Below are 27,984 nucleotides of genomic sequence, written 5' to 3'. Positions count from 1 at the left end.
GGATTTCTGAAGCATTGGACAGACTGCAGCTTGTAGATTGCCACCTGTTTCAGTGCGACTTGTAAGCTAAGGATGATTTTTATATGTCTGAATGTTTTTTTTTTAAGTCAAGGAGGAATAATGTTTTATGACATGTGAATTCGCATGAAATTTAAATTTCATAGTTGATAAATAAAGTTTTATTGGAACGTGGCCATGCCCATTTGTTTGCATACTATCTCTGTCTGCCTTTTTTGCTCCTTTCGTGTTATAACTGGAAGAAAGCAGCCGTATGGCTCTTGCTGCCTGAAATAGTCGTCTGTGGCACTTTGCAGGAAAAAGTTTATCTGTCCTACCTTGGAGCACTGTTGTGGAATGGGAAGTTACATAAAGAACTTGGCAACAGGGATGCAGAGGACACATTGAGCAATCACCAACCATGAAAATCCATGTGTGGCTATATAAACAGAAGGATGTCTATGGGCCTAATACCAACGTACAGACACATCCCATCCATTAACCAGGATGTGTGTCCATGTTGTAGTGTGACCTGCAAGCAGGCAGACTGTTATTCCCAAGAGTGACTTCAGCATCCATTCTTCAAGTGAAAATTTCCCATAGGAAATATTTCCTTATTAGATGTTGATATTATTCACTCCATGGTGGAGATCACTCTGTAAATAAATAGAAGCATGTCAGCAATTATAATGATGAAAAAACATGCATTCTAAAAGCAAGCCTCCTGCTCAGACACTAGGCTACTGAAGTAACAAAGATGGATAGTCTTAATCTGCATTGCAAGATGGAACCGGAGTTCTTTCCCTTCGGTCTTCCCTAAGGAAGCCTCCCTTCGCCATGCCCCTCTTCTTTTAAGATCTACGTAGGTGTGTGTTTTTTATTTTTCTAACAGTTTTATATTTTTAAAAATGTAGATAATTGCTACTAGCAATATCTTGTATTACTATTGTGAAATGGCCTCCCATGAAACAGACACAAGGTTAGGTTCTGGGTAAGCAACAGGAAATACATCAATGACGTGTTGCTTTGATTTTACGGTTTAACAAAAGGAAGCCAATGAAAAGTACATAGAAATTAAGTAGAGGATGAAATAGAAATTAAATAGAGGATGTTTAATTTTATGTGGTGAAGGAGGCAGAGGCATACTTGAGGAGCAGGAAGGGCTGCTCAAGGGGAGGCCTTCCTTTTGAAGCTGAGTGCTGAGTCACAGGGTGCAGCCAAGTGGGAAACTGAGAGAAGAAAGAAATGAAGTGAACCAGTGGCTTGAGCAAATGCCTTGTCTGGAGATGAGTGAGGAATCCCGTGATCTGGCCAGCAAGAATCAGCCGGTCAAGAAGCAAAACAAGGAGATACCTCAAAGAATACCTGGAATTCACTTACTTGGCTCTTACTTGTTTGGAAACTGGGCGGTTCTGTTCTCAAGTTTCACTCACAAGACCGAGAGAGAGGCTGGACAGGCGCTGGGAAGCATTGTGGAATATCTACTGTACAACCAACGCTGGGGCTGCTCTTCACAGTGAGTTAAAGAAAAGATGCCCAAGGAACCCTAGGCAACGGCTAAGGATGCAGCATGCTGAAGATACCATCCGACTTTAACGGTTTAAGCCAATGTATGTGAGGAGCAAGATGAGGTTTGGAAAGGAAATACTCCGTTTTCAAACAGAATTCATAAGAAAAAGTAATGAAGGAATGAAGTCTCTATGGGTTGAAAATTAAGGTTCTCATTTTAGGCTTTGGGGCAAACAGTTATAAAATCACATAGTGTCAAAGCAAAGATCAAAGCTAGGGCACTCCCTGTAAAATCCAGCCTCAGGGACTTGATCATACCGTGTTGTGGCTTTAGAGAGAGGTAAGATGCTGTCTCAGAGACCCTCTCATCTAGATAAAAGGCCTTCCTGCTCAGTACAGATCTGAATGTAGAGTATCACAAAGAACAACATCGCAGATATGAGTGGCTAATGGGTCCGACTACAATAAGAATTTATGAGAGACTCAGAAAGCATTTAAGGTAATTGTAATTGTGGAAGCATCTAGCTTCAACTAATTTCAACAGAAATCCTTTATGTTTTTGAAAGAGATGCCTGGCTTTCCAAAGTTTATGAGCAGAAAGACTGTGAAACCATTCAGCTGTGAACACAGGCAGTAGCTAATAAGGAAGAAGACTCACCAAGAAATATGGAAAGCTGGTTTCATAAAATGAAAAAGAACACCGCCCCCCCAAAAAAGACTGGAAATAGGTGTTCTGTTGGGTTTTAAAGCTGTTCCCATCCCCCAATTGCCTATGGTATGGGTTGCAATTATAGTGGTGGCTGTTTTGTGGACAATAAAATAAGAGATGCTCAAAGAATTTTTTTTCTTGCTTACAAGCCTTCAAATAAAGAGAAGCCATTCTCAGAACTGAGAGATTTTATTCTGAGATACCTCTTATCTGTTCTGCCTTAAACAAATGTAAATAATAATAATAATAATAATAATAATAATAATAATAATAATAAATGAAGGTATGAACATAACCTTTTAAGGGATACAAATTTTGGAGGTTTTAGGAAGCAGTAAGTTAATGTGCATATAGAAAAACTGTCAAACATTCAGCTAGTGTTCAGCCAGATGGATTATAAAAAAATGTTCCTTTATCTAAATATATGAATCAAGGTTTAAGTAAAAGAACATTTTAGAGGATCTTTAAGTCATGATTGCGAAACTAGTGGAAGTGACCAAGTCGCCACTCAAACTGATATTTATCAAATTGTTAAGTAAACTGTAATATGGCCATGTAAAAGATTATTCTTCAACAATGAAAGTAAGGTATAAGGACATAGAAAGATATGAAAAACTGTAAGTACATATTCATTCTTGTTTGGTCTCTGAGTTGGGATAAGTGCATTGTCCAAACACAACATGAAGCAGAAAATGGTTTTTTTTGTTTGTTTGTTTTGGTTTGGTTTGGTTTGGTTTTTTTTTTTTTTTTTTTTTTTTTTGGCTCCATCATCAAGAAAAGCAGGCTGGATTTTAAGGCAGGAACACTACTTACACATTGGTTCCCTCTGACTTGCTCCCTTGCCTAAGGATGGCAGCACTCACAGGGAAATGGTCCCTCATTTGTCAGGGGCTGGAGAGATGGCTCAGCAATTAAGAGTACTGACTGCTCTTCTAGAGGTCCTGATTTCAATTCCCAGCAACCACATGCTGGCTCACGACCTTCTGTAATGGGATCTGACACCCTCTTCTGGTGTGTCTGAGGATAGCTATAGTGTACTCATATACATAAAATAAATAAAATCTTTTAAAAAAATAGTGCCTCATTGACGCGATCACTGACTACTCTAATTTAGACAATTCTTCCGTAGAGGTGTCCTTTTTTTTGCTCATGTGATTCTGGGTTAGGTCATATGGCTGCATCATTGAGTGAAATGAGACACAAAAGGCCATATGCATAGCAGTGTAACTGCTAGAATAGGATATGTTAAAACCAAGTTTGACTGTGAAGAAATTATCAAGTTGTCTTTCACAGTGCACCACTTTCTATTTCCACCAATCATAATTCAGTTCTTCACCCTTACCAGCAATTGATGGCAACATTTTTTTACTGTTTTTAATTCTTTGGGGGACATTTTGTGTATGATTATATCAGCTGCGAGAAAAAATAAAGTCTTATGTCTTCCTTCTATTAGCATACACTAAGTTTGTAAGATAATTGATTTCATTACCATTTTCTACATAGATTACTCTGACATTTATTTACTTCCATTAACCTCTCCTGTTTGTATTGACAGTCCTGATAGCATATTTCCTATTCTCAAATAGTCTGTTTTACTTCCATCAAATTTTAAAATCTAGATTCTACAAATGACAAAAAAAAAAGAGCATTTATTTTTTTTCTCAGTCTGATGTATTTTATTTGAACTGATGTTCTCCAATTTCACTCATTTCCTTGCCAATGACACAATTTCATTCTTTATGGTTGAATCTATCTGTATACTTTTTAATTATTTATTTTATTTATTTACATTCTAAGATGTACCCTCTCCCAGTCCAGCCTCCCAAAGTTCTTTACCCATCCCCGTCCCCTTCACCTCTGAGAGGGTGCCCACCCTTGCCAGATATCCCCCTTCCCTGGGGTACCAAGTCCCTACAGGATTAGGAACATCCTCTCTCAGTGAAGCCAGATAAGGCAGTCCTCTGCTACATATGTGCTTGGGTCCTCAGACCAGCCCATGTATGCTCTTTCTGTATACTTTAAATTCTTTTTCTTGTCTCATTATATACATTGGAACTTTTGCTATGATTTTGAATGAGTGGAAGAGACACATTCTTTTACTGGAGGAAAGCATTTAGTATCTCACAGTCAAATATATCATAGTGTATATGCTTTATATTGGTGTTCTATATCAAGTTGAGGAAACTTCCCTCTTTGCCTAGCTGCTGAGTGAATCATAAATGGACATTAAGTATTTTAAAGGGGCTTTTCTTAATGTAATGATAAGATGGTATGGAGGGTTTTTTTCTCTTTATCTCTCTAATGTGCTGAGTTCCTTTAACTGATTTTCAAACATTGAACCATCCTTAAATATATCATAAAATCCTTCCTGGCTGATTTAGATAATTTTTGACTTGCTATGTTTTATTAAGTGTTTCGTATCTGTGTTCATGAACAATATTAGTTGTCATTGGGGATTTCCTTTACATTTCTTTTTTGTTCTTAAACTTTGTAGGGTTCATGTTTTTTGCTTCTATGTGAGCTATTTATTTCTGTTATATAAAAACATTGCCTTTGCTTTTTGTCAGTAATTTAAAGTATTGTAGCAATGTGCTTTCTTATGAGAATAGTCAAGAATAGCTGTGCTCAGAATCTGGTAACATCCAGGTGCTTTGGTTTTGAAATTTTTCTTGATTATTTGTTTACTGTTTTCTCTTTATTTCTATTGTCTCCTCCTTCTATCTAAAACTGTTTTTAGTTGGTATTTGGACCTACTGGACCATACTGATGTTATTGCCTTTTCAAACCTTGTCTAATTTTCATTTCATTATTTCCTGTAATCTCTGAGCATACCATAGCTTTATTATCTAGCTCCTCTGATAAACATTTTATTTTCATTTTACTATTTCTAATTTTTAACAGCTTTATATGACTAAGTAGACATATCCTTTTCATACCTTCTTGTCAGGTACTATGACTGAGAATTATTATCTAAGAACAAAAATTACAGTTTTAGTTTTAGGTTTTATCTGCCCTTTTTATTTTCTTGTCTTGCAGGTTTCTTTTAAAGTTCTTCTCTTTAACTTTCAGGTGGTATTTTTCATGAAAAGAGGCAGAGAAAGGCTTTCCTCAAGAGTCAATGACATTGATGGTCACTGATTTTCAAAGTGAAACATTAAATGATGATTGAGGTTTCCAGCCAATAGACATCTCTCAACAATGATTGGAAGACCAAGTATTTCACATCCAAGATTCCTTTTTCCCTCCTTGAAGAAAGTCATCAATCTCCTGCCATTGTCAATCAGTATCAAGGAGCTAGTGCATCAGTACCAAGGAGCTAGTGCATCAGTACCAAGGAGCTAGTGCATCAGTACCAAGGAGCTAGTGCATCAGTACCAAGGAGCTAGTGCATCAGTACCAAGGAGCTAGTGCATCAGTACCAAGGAGCTAGTGCATCAGTACCAAGGAGCTAGTGCATCAGTACCAAGGAGCTAGTGCATCAGTACCAAGGAGCTAGTGCATCAGTACCAAGGAGCTAGTGCATCAGTACCAAGGACCTAGTGCATCAGTACCAAGGAGCTAGTGCATCAGTACCAAGGAGCTAGTACATCAGTACCAAGGAGCTAGTGCCTGTAGGGTTTGAATAGGTTAGTTTCACCTAATCCTATGTGGTGGTTTGAATGAGAATGCCCGCTTAGGTTTGTATTTGGATACTTGGTCCCAAGTTTGTGAAATAGTTTGGAAAAGATTAGGAGATGTGGCCTTGATGAAGGAAGTGTGTCACTGGCAGACAGGTTTCAGATTTCAAAACACCTCCATCCTTCTCTGTGTGACAGCTTTCAGCCTCATGCTTGTGGATCAAGATGTGAGCTCTCAGCTGTTTCTGCCACCATGTCTTTGCTCCATCACCATGTACTCTAACCCTCTGAAACTGTAAGCCAATGAGTTGCTTTCTTTTGTAAGTTGTCTTGGCCACGTTCTTTTTTTACAGCAATAGAAACATAACCAAGATATCCTCTGTGTCCAGTTTGACACCCTTGTGCTCTCTACTCTGTCCCTGAACCCATAGTCTCTTATACTGATTTGAGAATATACCTGAAGTCTCCTGCTAGACTTACAATGGTTGGAACTGCTCGCTCAACTTTGGTACCAAATATCTTACCTGTGTCCAAAAAGAAACTACCACATTTCTGACAGTAGATGCAACCCTTTCTCTGCTTAATGAGATAACTCTTTAAGAGAGCATCTAGAGGTATGGAAAGAGATTCAACTACAGTTCTTGCCTTTCTCTCCAGTCAGAAAATTTGTGGCTTTGTCATCTGTATTAAGAAATCAGTCTACTTCCCATTTTCTACAAATGGACGCCGTATGAATCTATTGGTATCTTCTCGTGTGAGTGTGTGTGTGTGTGTGTGTGTGTGTGTGTGTGTGTGTGTGTCTGTGTAATTTTTTTGTTCCCCTTTACTTTCTTTAGAAGTAAAAATGGAAGGCATGTATTAAATCAATTTTTTTTATCAGAAAACCACTGAATCATTGCAAACATACAAAATAGAAATTTGAGGTATTCTGCTGTCTTACTACAGACAGACGGAGGACATATTTGTTACTATTCCAGATATATAGTTAGTTTAAACAAGACCTATATTTAGTATAAGAATTCATGGTATTAAATACCAAAGACCTAAACTATGTAATTTCTGTGACTCTCACTCCCTAAAACTGCTATAATCACTATTGTAAATATTTTCTAGTTGATAACACTAAAAGTTGATATTTTTTCGGTAACATTATTTGAGATCTTGTTAAAATCCATGCTGGCCGAACCTAGAAATGCTGGCATTCACATATCAAGACCATACATTATCCTCAATCCATGAATATTCATCCAAGCAGAAACATCAGTAATGCACCAAAGTATCTTTAGATCCTAGGTACTCAAATTTTAATCAATGTTTTGACAATGCTTAAACTTTTTTCAATTATGTGTCGCCATTTCATGATGGAATTCCTCATTGAATACTCTAGCCATTTTCCAGTTACTGTCACTGAAAGCACTGTTGGGGATGTGTCCTATTCAGAAGAGAGACCTGTCAAGGACAATAAAGCCTGAGGTCTGCTTGCCAGGATGAGAGGTCACCTAATGGAGTTTCTGTTTCATATACAGCATTGGCTTGGACTCTATAGCAGGTAGGTCACTCAGACGTTACCTTTGATGCCTGACCGCCAGAATGGTCCTTGTGCAACCTCAGCTGAGGCAGCTTGCAGACCATATTCTGCAGCATTCCAACTGATAGGCTTCCTGTTGCCCGGCCCTTACATTTTCTGATCTCATCATTTTTTCCAAACTTGGCCTTCCCTCAGAACTGTGAGTTCATTAAATTTTACTTTAGCTCATAGAGAATGACTATTGCTTGAAACGTAATCGGTACATCAGGTACCTAAATGAAGGGATGGAATTGTGATAGTTTTGGAAGGAATTGACAATATGAGCTTGGTGACCCACTGAAAGCTGTCGAGTGCTCCCTTTGTGTATATTCTCTACCAGAGTGAGACCTTTTCCATACCATCTCCCTATGCTGCTCAACTTGCCAACACAACTCTGATTTGTACCCTAGGGACAAAAATGTACACGATCCTGGCACTTTAGGCCTAGGGCGAATGCTTTGGCTGGCTATATGCTTTGAGGATTCCTTGTCAGTACCAATAAGAACAGACAACAGTAACAGGAGCTTACAAGATGCTGGTAATATGACCAGCAAAGTAAGGAAAAACATTCGTCTCAAATTGGGTCATCTGCTCTTGGGTAAGGGAAGGGGAGGGATCTCAGACTGAAGCTTTCACTTGATCAACCAAACCATGCAGTAATGCTGTAAAAGAATCCTCCTTGACAAAAGTCGGTGACATGATGGCTCACAAAGGAAATAAAGACTTAAAACTCCAAGTTTATCCTTGTCTCAAGCACCACAAGGAAAGAAGAGATTCATTGCCACAAGGCATTTCAATACACAACATTGTTTTTATTATATTTGTTTGTGTTCGTGTGTGTGTGTTTGCATGCATGTGTGCTTGCATGTGTGCCTGCATGTGTGTTCATGTGCATGTTTGTAGATGATTCGTTCATATGCTTGTATGTCATACACCTTCCAGTTGAGGTTCTCTCTCTCTCTCCAGCTTCTCATAGTTTACTAATTCTAATGCACAATACACTAAGGGAAGAGACACAGAGTTTATCTTCCTTCCTCTCCTCTCCTCTCCTCCCCTCCCCTTCCCTCCCCTCCCCTCTCCTCTCCTCTCCTCTCCTCCCCTCCCCTCCCCTCCCTTCCCCTTCTTTCTTTCTTTCTTTCTTTTCTTCCTTTTTTTTGTTGTTGTATCTGTATGGTGGGTCAACTCTAAGACCTCATGTATGTTAGGCAAATACTCTATAACTGAACTATTTCCTCAGTGCTATCTATCTATCTATCTATCTATCTATCTATCTATCTAATCTATCCATTTATTTATATTTTTAATTTCTCCTTTTGAAAGAAAGACTGACCTTGCACCAGTTGTGGCATATAGACAAGCTTTAGTGTGTACTCTTTCTGCCTCTGACTTCGGACTAACCACCAGACTCTAGAAGATGGCAGTAAAGAGCAGTGTGGCCTTGGTTTCCAGGGAATTGTTACCTAGAGAGGAAACAGGACATAAGCAAATTCAATCTGTAAAATACTGATTCATAACAGAAATGTTATATGAACAGGGATCCAGATAATAATGGTTGCTCCAAAATGAATCAACTCTGTCAGAAAAAGCTTGCAGAATCTATAGAATAGTGAGGTCATTTTGCTTTTTTCTTTGTTTTGTTTTTTTTTTTAATTAGCTATTTTCTTCATTTACATTTCAAATGCTATCCCCTTTCCCAGGTTTCTCTCCAACAATCACCTGTACCCTCCTCCCGCCCTGTTTCCCAACCCACCCACTCCCATTCCTGGTCCTGGCATTCCCCTATACTGGGGCATATAGTCTTCACAAAACCAATGGCCTCTCCTCCCACTGATGGCCAACTAGGCCATCCTCTGCTACATATGTAGCTAGAGACACGAGCTCTGGGAGTACTGGTTAGTTCATATTGTTGCTCCTCCTATAGGACCACTTCAGCTCCTTGTGTACTTTCTCTAGCTTCTTTATTGGGGGCCTTGTGTTCCATCCAATAGATGACTGTGAGCATCTACTTTTGTATCTGTCAGGAATTGGCAGAGCCTCTCAGGAGACAGCTATATCAGGGTCTTGTCAGCAAAATCTTGTTGGCATATGCAATAGTGTCTGGGTTTAGTGGTTGTTTATGAGATGGATCCCCAGGTGGGACAGTCTCTGGATGGTCCTTCCTTCCATCTCAGCTCTGAACTTTGTTTCTGTAACTCCTTCCATGGGTATTTTGTTCCCCATTCTAAGAAGGAACAAACTATACACACTTTGGTCTTCCTTCTTGAGTTTCATGTGTTCTGCAAATTGTGTCTTGGGTATTCTAAGTTTCTGGGCTAATATCCACTTATCAGTGAGTGCATAACATGTGTGTTCTTTTGTGATTAGGTTACCTCACTCAGGATGATATCCTCCAGATCCATCCATTTTCCTAAGAAGTTCATGAATTTATTGGTTTTAATAGCTGAGTAGCACTCCATTGTTTAAATGTACCACATTTTCTGTATCCATTCTTCTGTTGAGGAACATCTGGTTTCTTTCCAGCTTCTGGCTATTATAAATAAATAAGGCTGCTCTGAACATAGTGGAGCATGTGTTCTTATTACAAGTTGGAACATCTTCTGGTTATATGCCCAGGAGAGGTATTGCTGGATCTTTCAGTAGTACTGTGTCTAATTTTTTTTTTCTTTTCATTTCTTTTTTGTTTTGTTTTGTTTTGTTTTTATTAGATATTTTCTTTATTTACATTTCAAATGCTATCCCAAAAGTTCCCTATACCCTCACCCTGCCCTGCTCCCCTACCCACCCACTCCCACTTCTTGGCCCTGGCATTCCCCTGTACTGGGGCATATAAAGTTTGTAAGACCAAGGGGCCTCTCTTTCCAATGATGGCCGACTAGGCCATCTTCTGCTACATATGCAGCTAGAGACATGAGCTCTGTGTGTACTGGTTAGTTCATATTGTCTGAGGAACCACTAATCTTTACCAATCCTAAGTCCAATAGGGGACTAATATCCAATATATAAAAAGAACTCAAGAAGCTGGACTCCAGAAAATCAAATAACCCCATTAAAAATGGGGAACAGAGCTAAACAAAGAATTCTAAACTGAGGAATACTGAATGGCTGAGAAGCACCTGAAAAAAAATTCAACATCCTTAATCATCAGGTAAATGCAAATCAAAACAACCCTGAGATTCTACCTCACACCAGTCAGAATGGCTAAGATCAAAAATTCAGGTTACAGCAGATTCTGGCAAGGATGTGGAGAAAGAACACTCCTCCATTGCTGGTGGGATTGCAACCCACAGTACAACCACTCTGAAGGTCCATTTTTAAATGCTTTGTTTCTTTGACTTCCCCTTTCGTTTATCCATTGGCTTCATTGGTCAATGGCAAATAAGGACTGCATTAAGCAGAAAATTATTTCAAATATATGTAACATCTGCTTGTGCTATCCTGATTGCACTACTGAATGGAATAGCAACTCTCTTCCATAATGCAATGAATTAAATAAGATAATATATTTGGCCTCTATGTGTTTAAATATATGTGTACAAGTTTGTATCTACATATGAATGTATATATTTTTAATACATAATTTTTTTCTAATCAGGCAAAAGAGATTAAAGATTACTGGCTTAGCATTTTTTGAAAGGATGAGAAGATAAGATGAAAAGTACCATCTGTGAGTTAGAGGCTCTCCTGTAATCTTAAGACATAGCCATCTGCAATATTAAGGACATTCTATTGTGGAAACAAGATTTGAAAGAGAATGTCTCAGCAATAGAAGGGGCCAGATTTCAGGTACCCTCAAACATTAGCATGGAGAGTATTGATCTTTGCTGCTCACACTGTCTGTTGGTATTGTAGCTTGTGACTTTAAGCTAGATCTTTAATATCTCAGAGGCTCCATGCTTCACCAGTATCAGAGTTCAAGGTGCATTCCCGTCTACAAGGGTATCCTGAGTGAACTTCTCTCTTCATTGTCATGATTTCAGTGTGAAGCACATGTGAATTTCTGAGACTCCCTTGTTCTCCAAAACAAATTCATCAACAGTGCCTTCGAGGCCCTTTACAGACAGATCAAACTTCCCTTGGACGCTGTTTCCCCCAGTTTGTCCTACTGGAACCTTGATGATATTTATTAAGAGAAATTGTTTGTCCCTTCAATGCCTGTGCTCGTTCTATTATCTATCACAACCAAAATGAAATGTGTCAGATTTCTTTCTCTCCTGCTGTACTATTACTGTATCCATGACCTTGGCTTTGTGAAGACATCCATATGCTCATTTCTGTAACCTGTGAACCTGCTAGCTTGTGGAGAGAGAAATCACTAGTGGGATTAAAGATACTGAATTGCAAGTGTGCCTTGAGTTGTCTCTGCTTGTTTATAACCATCAAAGTGACTTCAAGTCAAAAGAATCAAGAGTCAGAGTTGGTGCTGTGACCAGATAAGCAGAAGTTGGAGTGAGGCAAATTTAAGAGCCACTGAGCAAGAGAAGCCTCTAGGAGTTAGAGAATGGATTGTCCTAGAGATCATGCAGAAATACAATCCTGCTGATCTCCTGTAGACTCCTGTGGGCCTTCAGAAGGATGTGTAGTAGCTTGGCTTTGCTTTAGGCCACTGTGTTTGGGATGATCTGCTATAGCAACATCTGGAAGGAATACAGTTTACCTCCTTTTCTTTCTTACTTACTTACTTCCTTTTTTTTTTTTTTTTTTTTTTTTTTGTATGTTGCCTGATGGAGGGTGTTGGTCTGGTAGCACTGGTTTTTAAGTGGAGCCAAGAAATCACAGGTAAAAATAAAATGACCAAATAGGAAATCAACAACATCACAAGCAATTATTATGGCTTATGCAGTTCTCAGAGGTATTGACAATAGAGGGCAAGGTGGCCACCTTAAGGACTCCATGAATGTAGGAAATAATAAAAATCAGTGCAAAAATAGTACCTAAGACATTTATCAGCTGAGGAAATTGGAAAGGGTTAAATGGTACCCCAGATCCCATGAAACTCCCAATTTTTCAAAATTATACTTTTCTTATTTCTAAGATTCTTCGGTTGTTTGCTCTTTTACTATCCAGAAAGTCTATTTGAATGTGGCACCCATATCTCATTTAACAATTCCAGCATCTCTGGAGGTGTGTATCCTTAATACCCTCTCTCTTAGTAAGACAATTGTAGCTGAGACAGAAAAACTGACTTAACTAGGTCAAACAGCTGTTAAATATTATAGCCCCACAATAGCCCTAATTGGAGCAATTTAAATTGCACTTTTGAAATTTCAGTTATTTTCTTGTCTTTGTGAATTCCTTGCTTTGCTTTGCTTTGCTTTGCTTTGCTTTTCTTTTCTTTTCTTTTCTTTTCTTTTCTTTTCTTTTCTTTTCTTTTCCTTTCCTTTCTTTTCCTTTCCTTTCCTTTTCTCTTCTCTTCCTTTCCTTTTCCTTTCTTTTCTCTTCTTTTCTTTTCTTTTCCTCTCCCTCTCTGCCCCCCCCGCCATGTGTGTGTGTGTGTGTGTGTGTGTGTGTGTTTCCAGTGTCTGACAAAATTATTGTTATATAAGAGACAGTTTTGGTGGAATAAATAGGTGACATTACATGTTTGTATTTGATTCTTTCTTTGAGGGGTGAACAACCATCTGGTGGTTGGAATCCTGCCACAGTGTGCCATCTAATAATTATCAAATAATCCTTTGACCTTCACTTCATGAAGTCTATGGAAATATAAAAAGACCTTGTTACCACTATGGTTTTAATAAATCACCTAGTATGTAACAAAACGTATGGCTATTTTGTTTCAAATGGATTTTTGGTGGTCACTATTGAGCTAAGTAACAGGTTAGAAGGCAGTCTGAGAATTAACAGGGGTTCTTCAGTAGTGTGGCAAGACCTTCACAAGACTTAAATATTTAATCAAAAACATTCAGGAAAGTGGAATTGCTCCTGAAAGTCAGACCACATTTTGGCAGATTAACTGGACAGACTCCGCAAACATTTGTCTAAGCCATTATCTGGAAAATCACTTTCAACCCTAATACAATGAAAATATATTGCCCATGTTAATAACAATGTCCCATCTGTTTAAGTATTTTACAACCTACTGAAAGCCATACCTGCAGAGAGCCTTCTGGCTCTGAATTCACAAGCAGTTGCTAGTTAAATGTATGTGGTGGTATTACTAGTAAACAGGCCCTGTGAGTTTCATTTTCAAAGACCTCATTGGTTCTCTGAAGGCGCCTTTCAAAATAAACCACCCTTAATCAGTCAGGGGCAGATTTTATAAGGGCAGAGGACTATCCCTAGCCAATGATAAGTGGCTATCATGTTTTGAAGCTGTTTTAATGGAATTACTTCTCCTTCAGGACTGAAGGCTTATATGAATGTCAACACAATAAGAAGCTGGTACTAAAGAAAGTAAAACCCACTCATAAGCAGTGACTGTCTAAACACTCACTAATTGAGAACATCTTTTAAACCATCTAGTTATCCAGTGAAACAAAACTTTGAAGGGAGAGAGAGAGAGACTCTGGACCTTGATTTCAATATTAACAAAGAATGAGTAGGTATGTCTTTGCTCACTGAGTAGCGAGAAGGGCCCAGAAGTGTTCAACATTGAAGCAATCTGGGAATAAACAAATCGCCAAAAGGTCCAAAGAAAGAGTTCATCAAACAATCTGGACTAAAGCTGCAATACAATGGTTAATTCAGTTTTGCAATATAAAACTAGGCTTTCATTCTGGGAGAAGAAAAAAAATGAGGCAAGCTGTGTATGCCTGATTAGCAGCAAGAATAGTCGAATTTTAACAATAACATTCAGTTTAAAGAACATTCACAATAAATGATGTGAATTTGACAATTGTGCTTGTTGCATGGTTAAAGTCACTTTCATTTGATAGTGAGAAAGCTCAGCTATAAAGTGGTGTGTTTGATGCCTGAAAGTCACACAAATTCCAACAGCAAGGCAGAGATTCACTCCCATACTCACTGAATGTACTTTAAGATCACTGTCTCCCTTGTCTTGATTATGTAAAGGAAAAATTAGAATGCAAGAGCGTGCACCTCTGTTAATCAGATTAATCAGAAGAAATTACCTACATACTACATCTCATCAAGTAATAAATACATTAATAAGTATAAATTCTTGAAATGCTGCATAGAACTTCAAAACTACTGAAGGAAACTTTTAGCTATGATATTGTGTTTGCTCTGATAATTGCCTCTATTCTTGTGGTAGAGTCAGAGCTGAGCAATAAAATGGTTGCCTCCCATGTGCAGAAGAGAACTGGGAAATGGATGGGTTGTGTCTAGTCATGTCATGGTGTGTTAGCTAAGTTATGTTGCAGTGTAAGTCCTGGTAATTTCATTTGTATTGAATTTTAGTTTTGGTGAAGAGTTTTGGGGATTTGTTATACAGCAGTGTGAATATTTTTAAGCCTAACTGTACTGTGCAATCAAATTTATTAAAAGGGAAAAAAAGGATTTAAAGTCATTTATTCCTCCCCATATAGCCTTCTCTACCTAAAGACCTTTTTAAAAAATATCTTTGGTAACTCAACTACTGTTAACGCTTCCTAATCAGAAGTATTAAATATTTTTAAAAATTAATATATATATGTTTTACATCTTAATTAATATCTAATGTATGTATAATTGTGTTACTCTATAATAGGGCAATAGTGGCCCCACTAGACACCAGAGACTAATAAACAAAAATCCCAGTGCTGGGAATGGGTTACTTGTTTTGCTGTTATTGGCCATTGATGTCGATTAAGCCTTCAAATATTATAGGTTATTGCCAGTGCTCTTAACTAATATTATAGGCTATTGTCACTGCTTTCCTGCACCTGAAAGTAAAAGCTTATAGCTGACGACACCACATAAGTGAACAGCAGAAAATGGAAAAATGTTCTAATTTTGTTCTAATTCCATGTTATCTTAATAAGGTCTTGGAAGCTTCATTCCTATTGATGAGTTTTCAAAGTGCTGGAAGGTGCTCTGCTTTTTACTGAAGGAGAAATGTAGTCACCAGCCTTACCCAGTTGAGAACCCTGCAAACTATAATAATGACTGGCCTGCAAGACTCGACCACTAGTGCAGTAGTGGCATTCACATCATGGGAGTAACCAACTATTTTCTGATTGGATGTAAGGTTTTTTTTTTTTTCCCATAGGATGAAATCTACACTTTCGCATCCTAACTTTGGCCAAGAATCTATAGCTAAGCAAGTCATAAGCCCTAGGGAAGGGCCTATTACTACTATTTTGCTAATATAAACCAACTCCAAATGACTTGTAATTATATTCATAGACGAATGCATCTCTCAATGTCCTCAGAGAAGCTTCCATTTGCAGTAGATGGCGACTAATATAGAGAGCCACAACTGGCCAAAGTGCAAAAATAATAGACTGCAGAATGTGAAGATGTAAAGTGAACAAGTATACTGTACCCTGGCCTTCCAAGGATCATGGATCATTACAAAAGAGGATAAAAAAAATAAGAGTGTAAGACTAAGAGGCAGTGGGTAACTCAAAGGAAACACTGTCTTCAGGATATAGCAAGACAATTGAACATATGAACTTACATCAGCTGTGACAGCATGCACATTCAGGCCCATACCAGGCCAATTTCTAGCCTGGAGAAGAAAATTGGATATAGAATCTTTTCCCTAGCCTTAGAACTATTGGGAACTGTTAGGGATAGAAGGGGGATTGGAAGTTCTCTCTAATACTGTAGGCCCTGGTAGGTCAACCATGTACTGATAGAAAAACACACACACACACACAAATACTTGGGCAGTGCAGATGGGTGTATTGGTTTCTTTTAAAAGAACATGAGGTTGAGTAGACATGAAGTTGAGTAGACATGAGGTTGAGCAGATGAGTGTTGGATCTGGCAAAAGTTTCACTATGACCCAAACACATTGTAAAAAGTAGCTGTTTGTTCTAAAAACAAATTGGGAGAACTTGGAGTTAATCATGAGCTGGAAATAGCCAAATCATTGACAAGATCTGGTTTAGGGTAGTTTAATAGTGATGCATTCATTTTTTAGCTCTTAGCATGATAGACTATTTGATATACAGGTTTGAGTTGTGTATTCAGTTTGTTAGCAAAGTCAAAACATTTTCCTCTTATATAGAAATATTGCCCTAAATCCTGTGTGCAAATCAACTTGGAGTGTAGGTAAAGATATCATCAAACAATAAATCTTAAACAATGCTGGCAAAAAAATATAAAAAATTTAAAAAATAATAATTTAAAGTTGAAATCTCACCACAGCTATATTTTCCAATCTTCTGTAGCTATTCACCTCTAAGATTTTTATAGCTGTATTTATTTAACTATGTTTTCAAACATCTTAATTTTGATAATGTTTTTATATATGGTTTACAAACATTGTCATTTTGAAAAAAAATGTCCTAAAATTAAGAGGAAAAACAAACTATTAGAAACACAGTCTGGTGTCCTAACTTGTCTATCATTTTTAAACCACAGTTAAAATATTTGTAACACTGTCATATGCTACTTTGGAATAGAAACTTTAATTCTGGAGGGAGTGGCAACATAGGATTTCAACAAGAGAGGGGAGAGGAGAGGATATTCAAAAGTCCATGTGTTGCTCAACTCCAAACATCTAAGAACACTCACAGACAAGAAAATGCCCCATTTCACTTGTGCCCCAAAATGAGCAGTGAAGTCCCCAGAATAAATAGGAATAAAACAGCCTGAATATTAAGATGAAAACTAAATGTTTAAATAAGGGAAAATTGAATTCAAATGATCTAGAAGAGAAAGGAAGTGTGAAGCATAATAATATCTTATGCTTCAGAAATTCAGTATAATGAGTCAGGGAATGTTGGTTGGCCCAGGGGCATTGTTAAGTTGGCAAAATGCTTACTTGGCGTGCATAAAATCCTTGGTCAACTCTCTAGCCTCCCACAAACTCGATGTGGTGTCGAAGGTTGTGACCTCAGTACTTGGGGAGTGGAAGAAAGAGAGTCAGAAGTCCAATGATATCTTCCCTACACAGCCTGTCATTCATAACAAAGAAACACATTTGAAATAGCTGATTTCATTGAGAATAACTTTCTGTGGAATGTGGCCAGACGCTAGGTGGAGAACTTGGAAGGCATGAGGAAGTGGAGTGTAGCATTATTCTTCAAGAGGGTCCCATGAAGAGAATGAGCAGAAATGTTACCTGTTGAGAGCAAGATCACAGACCTGGGGTAGAACAGACAAAATTGGAGAGAAGATGAAAGATGCAATGGATCCAGGAGACTCTGTTCACTGATTTAAGAATAAACTTATTTTTCAGTTTTTTTATTAGGTATTTTCTTCATTTACATTTCAAATGCTATCCCAAAAGTCCCCCATACCCCCCCCACTACCCTACCCACCCACTCCCACTTCTTGGCCCTGGCGCTCCCCTGTACTGAGGCATATAAAGTTTGCAAGACCAATGGACCTCTCTTTCCACTGATAGCTAACTAGGCCATCTTGTGCTACATTTGCAGCTAGAGACACGAGCTCTGGGGGTACTGGTTAGATCATATTGTTGTTCCACCTATAGGGTTGCAGATCCCTTTAGCTCCTTGGGTACTTTCTCTAGCTCCTCTATTGGGTGCCATGTGTTCTATCCAATAGCTGACTGTGAGCATCCACTTCTGTGTTTGCTAGGCCCCGGCATAGCCTCCCTCACTAGAGAGAGCTATATCAGGGTCCTTTCAGCAAAATCTTGCTAGTGTATGCAATGGTGTCAGCGTTTGAAGGCTGAATATGGGATGGTTCCCGGGTATGGCAGTCTCTACATGGTCCATCCTTTCGTCTCAGCTCCAATCTTTGTCTCTGTAACTCCTTCCATTGGTGTTTTGTTCCCAATTCTAAGAAGGGGCAAAGTTTCAACACTTTGGTCTTCGTTCTTCTTGAGTTTCATGTGTTTTGCAAATTGTATCTTATATCTTGGGTATTCTAAGTTTCTGGGCTAATATCCATTTATCAGTGAGTACATATCATGTGAGTTCTTTTGTGTTTGGGTTACCTCACTCAGGATGATGCCCTCCATCCATTTGCCTACAAATTTCATAAATTCATTTTTTAATAGCTGAGTAGTACTCCATTGTGTAAATGTACCACATTTTCTGTATCCATTTCTTTGTTTAGGGGCATCTGGGTTTTTTCCAGCTTCTGGCTATTATAAATGTGGCTGCTATAAACATAGTGGAGCATGTGCCCTTACCAGTTGGAACATCTTCTGGATATATGCCCAGGGGAGGTACTGCAGGATCCTGCAGTACTACTATGTCCAATTTTCTGAGGAACCGCCAGACTGATTTCCAGAGTGGTTGTACAAGCTTGCAATCCCACCAACAATGGAGGAGTGTTCCTCTTTCTCCACATCCTAGCCAGCATCTGCTGTCACCTGAATTTTTTTCTTAGCCATTGTGACTGGTGTGAGGTGGAATCTCAGGGTTGTTTTGATTTGCATTTCTCTGATGATTAAGGATGTTGAACATTTTTTCAGGTGCTTCTCAGCCATTAGGTATTCCTCAGGTGAGAATTCTTTGTTTAGCTCTGAGCCCCATTTTTAATGGGGTTATTTGATTTTCTGGAGTCCACCTTCTTGAGTTCTTTATATATATTGGATATTATTCCCCTATCTGATTTAGGATAGGTAAAGATCCTTTCCCAATCTGTTGGTGACCGTTTTGTCTTATTGATGGTATCTTTTGCCTTACAGAAGCTTTGCAATTTTATGAGGTCCCATTTGTCGATTCTCGATCTTACAGCACAAGCCATTGCTGTTCTATTCAGGAATTTTTCCCCTGTGCCTATATCTTTGAGGCTTTTCCCCACTTTCTCCTCTACAAGTTTCACTGCCTCTGGTTTTATGTGGAGTTCCTTAATCCACTTAGATTTTTTACCTTAGTACAAGGAGATAGGAATGGATCAATTTGCATTCTTCTACATGATAACCACCAGTTGTGCCAGCACCATTTGTTGAAAATGCTGTCTTTTTTTCACTGGATGGTTTTAGCTCCCTTGTCAAAGATCAAGTGACTACAGGTGTGTGGGTTCATTTCTGGGTCTTCAATTCTATTCCATTGGTCTACTTGTCTGTCACTATACCAGTACCATGCAGTTTTTATCACAATTGCTCTGTAGTAAAGCTTTAGGTCAGGCATGGTGATTCCACCAGAGGTTCTTTTATCCTTGAGAAGAGTTTTTTGCTATCCTATGTTTTTTGTTATTCCAGAAGAATTTGCAGATTGCCCTTTCTAATTCGTTGAAGAATTGAGTTGGAATTTTGATGGGGATTGCACTGAATCTGTAGATTGATTTTGACAAGATAGCCATTTTTACTATATTGATCCTGCTAATCCATGAGCATGGGAGATCTTTCCATCTTCTGAGATCTTCTTTAATTACTTTCTTCAGAGACTTGAAGTTCTCATCATACAGATCTTTCACTTCCTTAGTTAGAGTCAAGCCAAGTGTGGATTTAGGTTGTGCCGCAGTCCAGTAACCTTTAATGGACTACTTAGTGTAGTTTCCATAGAAGCAAAAATTCTTTGTTCCAAATGCTACCTAGGTTCTTGATCCACTTTTTCCCATAGCATCCCTAGTATTAATGCAAAATGTCCGAGAGGAATAGCCACCAAGAACACATTTGGACACATGTAAGCTTATGTGGCAGTGGGCAGAAGTCACTTGGTTTAAATGAAAATAAGTGTCTAACACTGATCTCTCAGGAAAGCTGAAGGGAAGTTTCAGTGTACGTTGACAGGGTTACAGACACTTTCAAAATGATGTGAAGAATCCTTTTAAGACAATTGCATTAGACCTGTTTGATCTTGGGACCTTCCGAGAATAATGCGTTCCTTCATTTCTACCAATTACGAGGCCTTGACTTGAGTAAGTGCGATGCATTCCTCAGTCCAACAATTGCCTTTAATCTGCCCTTGGAAATACACCAAAGCACTACAAAGACCCAAAAGGGAATCAAATTATTTTCACACTGTAGGGTAGACTAAAAAAAGAGTCGGAAAAATGCCATGTCTTCAATGCCCATTCTTTTAAATGGCCTAGAATTGCACTCGGTGAGACTTCACTTCTTTTTCTTGCTTTCTTTCTTTTTTTTCTTTTTAGAATATTTTCCATGACATTTAGATTTACTTTTGTCCCATAAATACTTTTCTTTTTCTGTGAGTATCTCACATCACTGAAGGTTAGAGACCTCTGCCACTCAAAGCATTATACTAAATAGCCTTACCTTCTTCCCACTCCCTCTTGTAAAACTGCCACAAATCATATCGGCACAGTGCTCCTCTGCCCACAAGATAATGAGCTGGCATGTGGAGGAAAGATCAGTGTCAAGCAGGAGGAGAAGAGGCTTTTGAAGGCATCAATTCACTTACCGTGATTCCATTTGCAGAATCCGGTGCCTTTTCCCTGACAACTCTGAGTGTGCTATCACTGACGTTCCTGCTTATTAGACAATGAGGTGCTTCCCCGCACACAGAGACACATTCCATCACAGGCAAATAGAAATTCAGTCTCTCTACAAGAAAAGACAGAGACAAAGAGCAACAAAGAAATCCATTGTGTCTGTAAATGTGGAATATATGTAAGTGTACACGTGTACAAGTATGTGTTCATGTGACTACAGCCCAATAACTCATGTGATAGGAACAACACAGAGCTAGCCACATTGACTTCTGAAATCCATGGATCTAGGAGCTGAGGAGATGGCTCAGTTTTTAAAAGGCTCACTGGGCAAGCATGAGAACCTGAGTCTGGTCTCCAGAATCCACAGAAAAAGCCAGGTACATGTGTGTAATCTCTGTACTGGAGAGGCAGAGACAAGAGAGCCCCTCCTGTCTTCAGGGCCATCCATATAGCCAAATCAGTTAGCTTTAGGTCAGTGAGAGATATTGTCTCACCAAACAAAGTGGGACTTGTTAAGGTGATTGAGGGAGACACCTAATATCAAACTCTGGCCTCTGTAAATTCACACACACGTGCACACACACACCCCTTCATATAAAAGGAATTCCACATTCAGGAGGATGATAGAAACTACCACTGGATCATAGCTTACTTTGCAAATCTTCCCAAGCACATTGGTTCATATTTGTAATAAATGTCAGCCAGCTTTTGATTCCTCATGCCAATCCAAGGAGCAGAAACATAACCAGCATCTATAAATTATGTTTTAATTTATATTGAAAATATGTTTTTTAGTAGGAAAGCAGCCTGGTCATCTCAAATGATAATAATATTTCCAACAAAAGAACGGAGCTGTACGTCAGCACCCTCGTGAATGAACTTGGTAGGAGCCGATGCCTAACGAGAAGGCTTGCATCCAAAGGTAAAGGATTCCAGCTGCAGAAACCAAGAGCAAGAAGGGATGGAGAGCAGCCTGCTCCTGGATGTTCTCATCTTAGCGTGGGAAGAGCTAATGCATTCGCAAGAATGACACTGACACCCCAGTCACAAAGGAAGACGCAATGAGAATTGAGGGAGCTCAATCAGTAATGTGCTTACCACCCAAGAAGGACCAGAACAGAAGTTCAGTCACCAGAACAGATGTAAAAGTGCTGGGTTTTGAAGCCTGAACTTGTAGTCTTCTCCTGGGGAGGTAGAGACAGATCAGTCTTTAGAATTCACTGACCCCGCCAATTGAGATGAATTGGTGAGTGCAGCTCCAAGCAGAGATCCTCTCTCAATGCATAAAGTAAGAAGCTGCTGGAAAAAAAAAAAACAGCTAGTGTTTACCTTTGACCTACACACACACACACACACACACACACACAAACTCATACACATACACACACACAAACTCATACACATATGCACAGAGACACACTCACACCTACCCACTCCCTCACGTATTACACACACACATAGACACATATTCACACACACATAGACACTGGCACACATACTCATACACACCCACCCTCACACTATTCACACAGAGACACACACACAGATACATCCTCATGCTCACAGAATAGTACCCATATGAATACAAGCCGTATACTTGTACATATTTGTATGTCTGTACATCCTCACAGAGACACACACTAAGAGAGTAAACCTGGTACAGATGAATCACACCAAAATCCTATACAAGCCTGAGAATCCAAGTTTGGGTCACATGAACATACATAAAGCCAGACATAGTAGCATGTGTCTAATCCCAGTGCTCTTTCCATGAGACGGGAGGTGGAGACAAGAGAATTTTTGAGAGGTTTTAGGCCAGCTAGCCTGACATGTAGAACAGGGGAAAAGAGACCATGTATTAAATAAACACGGTGAAGGGAAGAAACAACACCTGAGGTTGTCCTGTGACTTCCACATGTTCTTCATGGCACACACATTCACAAACAGGGATGTACAAACACACACATTCACACCGCACACAAAGGGGAAGAGACAGAGACAGAGACAGAGACAGAGACAGAGAAACAGAGACAGAGACAGAGAGAAGGGGGACCTGACAGCACTCCACTCCTGCTTGTGCAAGAGTCTCATTCGTGATTCGGTACTGAGCTTAAATAAACCCTCCCAACTGAGAGATTGTCTAGCTAATTGCTCCTTCCTCCCTTCCACCCCACCCCACCCCACCCCGCCCTGTTTCATACTGTCCAGGAGGTCACAAGAAACAATAAAACTACTGATTTCAAGCCTGTCTCCCTGCTGCTTTCAAGTCTCTTTGTGAAGCAAATACAGAGTTAGGACAGGATGTCGACACAGTCCTTAATTAACTAGAGTAGGTAATAACAGCAGCAAACATTTGAAAATAAGATTTGATATGTATTTTGTTGCCAAGAAACTGCCTCTCGCTACTTTAAAACAGACCTTGGAAAAAGTCTAACTTGCCTAGACAGTATTAAAAGAGATGGAGATGAAACGGATGCCCACTCATTGAATTACTCATTGGAAAGTGTTATTCCACCCAAAGGTGATAAAGCTAATCAAACAAAACACAATGTATGAGATATGTCTACTCTCTGCAACCCATCAAATCTTTGAGTTGTCTCTGCCTGTACTGGAAAATCATTTCCTACAGTGACTTCCTGAAGGTCGGAAGCTTAGCTTCCACAGATCTCGAACACATTACAGGATCATGTTCAATAATTTTACTCCAGTAATTTGGCACCATATTCATGCTAAAGATAAAATACTACTAACAGCAAAATTTTTAGCAACTCTGAAAATGTCACTTTGTTCTCTTTTATCAACGCCCTTCAGAGAAATGAGCATACTGTCATCTGATATTCTAAAATGCTTTCTTCCTTTTTCTGCTCTTCATACTTCCTGCACTATATTGCGATTATGCTTTTATTTGTCTTATTCTCCCAGAAGAAAACATAATTAATGTTAAAATAATGGAATTTTATCACCCACGTGAAAGAAAGATCCTTGGTCACTTGCAGGAAAATAAATGGAAACAGAGATCACTGTGAAAAGAAGTTAGACTCACAAAAGTATCTCCTGCTTTCTCTCACATACTTTAGAGAGAATCTAGACCTAAAGAAGGAAAGGACATGAAAATAGATATATAACTATGCAGAAAGGAGGGAGGAAGGGGGAAGGAAGGAAAGAAGGAAGGAAAGAAGAAGGGAAGGAAGGAAGGATGGGGAGAGGGAGGGAGAGAAGGAGGAGGAGGAGAAGGAGAAGAAGAGAAGGAGGAGAAGGAGAAGGAGAAGGAGGAGAAGGAGAAGGAGAAGGAGGAGGAGGAGGAGAAGGAGAAGAAGAAGAGAAGGAGGAGAAGGAGAAGGAGAAGGAGGAGAAGGAGAAGAAGAAGAAGAAGAAGAAGAAGAAGAAGAAGAAGAAGAAGAAGAAGAAGAAGAAGAAGAAGAAGAAGAAGAAGAAGAAGAGAAGGAGGAGGAGGAGGAGGAGGAGGAGGAGGAGGAGGAGGAGGAGAAAGCAACAGTAGCAGCCAAGGAAGGCAGAATCAAGAGAGGGCAGTGAGGATGTATGATCAAGCTATGTTTATAGGCATCTATGAAAGTAACTTTTAATTAAGAGATGATCTTAGATTCTCTTTACTTCTGTATTCCCATTGCTAAAACTGTTACCTAAGATGTAATAGATTTTTGTAGGCTTTACAATGAATGAACGCGAGGACTGACTCTCTCTCCTACTCTGGGATCACCCATACTGACACACATTTCATATTTCTACTGGAATATCCATTAGGCATCCAGCTCTACAATCCACACAAAACGTTTCAGTTTTCTTTCCCTCAAAGCTTTTGATTTAATCTTTTCTTTTTCCTCTTAGGACACAGACATGTGATTACACACCTTTGCTGAGGCCAGAACTGTTCCCAGTACTTTCCTACAGGGTACTGTTCTTGGTCTCATAACTGCTCTACTGGCTGAGGGTTCTTCCCTGCCTGAAAAGCAATTCTTCGTAGAAAATGAGTGGAGGGACCCATGGCTCCAGCCACATATGTAGCGGAGGATGGCCTTATCAGGCATCAATGGGAGGAGAGGCCCTGAGGCCCCAGTGTAGGAGAATTTGAGGTCAGGGAGGTGGGAGTGGGTGGGTGGGTGGGTGGGTAGGGAGGAAGCAGGGGAAGGAGGAGGGATAAGGGGTTTAGAGGGCAGCGGGGAAGGGGACAGCATTTAAAATGTAAATAAAGAAAATATCCAACAAAAAAAGAAAGGAAAAGAAAATATCCAGTAAAAATAATTTAGACAAAAAAAAAAAAAAGAAAGAAAAGAAAAGAAAAGAAAAGAAAAGAAAAGAAAAGAAAAGAAGTTCTTCAAATGCTGGATTTTAACAGCTCTCATTTGACAACAGTGAGCAGTGGCCGTAGGCTGTCAGAAGCAACCCCAAGTAACTCTCTCTAGTGTCCCTCAGTGGCACAGGTATCAGGATCCCTTGTCAATAGCTGAAGTTTCAGCTCTCAGCCTGGGATCTAAGACCCTCGACCCTGCTGTCTTGAGTGCTCTCTGGAACAATCGTGCAGGCCATCCTCTCCAGCTCCTTGCAGTCTTTTGTCAGCTCACCATGGTCTTTGCTACCTTTTTACTTCAACTCTCCGTCTCCATGGCTATCCCGGAACTGCTCAGCTAGCTGCTGCTTCCGGTTGTCAGGCTTGCTGGCTGCTTAGCCCCTTCCATAACTCGCTGGCAGCTGCGGGGATGACTTGAGATAAGTACTCCTGCTACAAATGTGTTTGGCTGTGAGACAGGGAAATCGCTACCCTTGAAAACCTGAGCCTCCAGCGGATCTTTGGAAACTGGGAAACCTAAGCTTAGCCAGGATGACTCAAGTCATTTGCTAAGGATGGGAGCTCGGAGTGTAGACGGTGTCGTTGCACACGATCCATCACCAGAACATGCTGTTTGATCAGACTCTGTGCTGGGAAGCCGGGAACAGAGTTGGGAAACAGGCCAGACACAAGGGCACTGTTCAGAAGTCCAGCATATGGAATTGGCAGACGGGCAAGAGCCACTGGGGCACCTCTGAAGCTTCAGGGTCTTGCTTAGCTGTCACCTCTTTTGCCATTGCCTCTCTTATCTCTGCTGGTTTTTTTCCTTTGTTCATCCAGCTCAACTGAACTTCAAAAGCAGGTAAGAAACATCACTTGACAGAAGCCTTCATTAGGACTGATGGAGGGACAGCAGAGCGCAAGAAAGAACTGCCAGCAGACTTCATGCCTGAGTCAGCCCAAACTTACTGCTTAGATGGCCCAGGAGGGTGTTTGGACCAACCACAGCCACTTGTTTGAAGCATTCAAAGCCACTTAGCACCAGTTGCAGAAGTCTCTCTCCACAGGTGGAAGTGTCTTTCCTGCTCAAATTGCAAGGTCACCCAGCGTTCATCAGGGCTTGTGACAGTGGGAGAGTCATCTGCCACAAACTGCTTCCAATAGACCTGGCTCTGCTGTGCTTTCCAGAGCCGGGGCAATCAGCTATGGTTCCACACAGTTGTCTCAAGGGACGCGCATTGTTCAAGATGGGAGATGCTGGCCTCAAGATGATCCAGTTGGCTGTTAGGTTGACAATCTTTTGCTACAGGCAATTCAGACAGCAAGAAAGCTCAATATCTGGTAACTTTATGCCGGATTTCAACATCTAGCATATTTACAAGAAAAAAACCACCACCACCAACATCAGCAGAGCTTACAAATCTGTATTAGAAAAACACTGGCAAAATCTTGATAGTTTTATAACAAACACCTGCCCAGCGCCCCAAGGACGTCATATGCAGTCACCTGCATGACCTCAGGGTTGACCGGTCTGTTTCTGTTTTTTCCAGCCTGTATCTCTGTATGCTTCAGCTACCCTGGCCTCAGAGCTCCTGGGACCCAGTTTATTCCATCATGCTACTTTATTCACGAGCTGTTTCCTTCACATAAACTATTTTCCCTGGAAATCTGCTTGTGTAATATCCCTTTATGTCACTACGGTTTCAACTTTCATCCAATCCATGTTAACGCATTTCAGAGCTCCTAGCATAAATCATACCAAGATTAGTCTGTATAACACCTAGCTCCCTGTTTCTTACATTAGAAGATTGCAGTGAATTTATTCAATCTCATACTTACCTACCTGCTTTCTTACTCTGGTCTTTATTTTAAAGTGTTTAATTTCTTTCATTAATGTTAAAGGCCTTTAGTAGGTCCTTGCACATAAAATACTTTCAGCAAAGGGTATTTAAGAACAAAGAAAAAAAATTCCATGAATTTATAAATAGGTGTGTGAAGGAATGCATAAAATATTTTAATTTCTGGAAATGTATACTACTTTGATTATGTCAGTACTAATATGAAATATTTATTTTATGGTCCTTGAGCGCTCCACTTTTACAGCTTTTATATAGCTACTATAATTAATATTTTTATTAAAAAACCTATGTTGTAAGTATAAGAAAATAAAGAAAACTTGCATACTGTTTCCGCTGCCATAATTCATGAGTAAATAATACATTCTGATTGTATTAAGTTTATGCTCTTCTTCCTGCCTTTCTCTTTCCTCCACAAAACGTCTTCAGTGTTACAGAGTTCCTTCAGCCAGTTGCCCTCACAAGTCAGTGTATCCATTAGGGAGTATTATAGCATAATTTATACATTTTCAACTGATAAGAGTGGTCATATATTTGTTAAAAAAAAAGAACAACCCAAGTCCATATAACTGTACTTGATAAACCTACTTAATATGTAATAAATAAATCATGTTTTATGTAAATTATACTAGAAATATTTTTGAAGAAAACTTCATAACTTTGATGAAGTAATTAATTATTATATCAAATTCTAGCAAAAGCAATATTTTATTAAGGCAACAGATAGTATCTCTCATGAACAAACCTATAAAGGTTTATGTTTGTGTGGTGAGTTGAATAGGTGTGGCCCCCATAGACTCATATGTTTGAATGCTTGGCCCCTAGGAAGTGGCACTAGTAGGAGGTACCAGCTTATTGGAGTATGTGTGGCTTTGTTGGAGGAAGTATGTCACTGTGGAGGTCGACTTTGAAGTCTTATATATGCTAAAGCTACACTGCATGTGACACACAGTCTCCTGCTGCCTGGGGATAAAGAGATAGAACTCTCCTACAGCACCATGCTGCCTGCCTGCTGGCATGAA

At 39.5% G+C, this 27,984-nt stretch overlaps 1 long non-coding RNA gene across 1 annotated transcript; it reads right to left on the bottom strand.

Annotated features, from left to right (window-relative positions):
• Positions 1-166: 166 nt before the first annotated feature.
• On the bottom strand, positions 167-25,458 carry 4930556N09Rik (RIKEN cDNA 4930556N09 gene). The gene is made up of 5 exons (NR_045358.1): positions 25,402-25,458; positions 21,920-22,117; positions 20,791-20,933; positions 8,730-8,859; positions 167-653 (listed from the first exon to the last, which is right to left on the bottom strand). It is a non-coding gene; the product is annotated as an RIKEN cDNA 4930556N09 gene (long non-coding RNA).
• Positions 25,459-27,984: the final 2,526 nt, after the last annotated feature.

This window comes from Mus musculus, chromosome 10 (genome assembly GCF_000001635.26).
Source record: "Mus musculus strain C57BL/6J chromosome 10, GRCm38.p6 C57BL/6J".
Lineage (NCBI taxonomy): Eukaryota > Metazoa > Chordata > Mammalia > Rodentia > Muridae > Mus > Mus musculus.
Note: the sequence above shows the minus strand (reverse complement) of the source record. Positions and strands in the feature narration are given on the sequence as shown.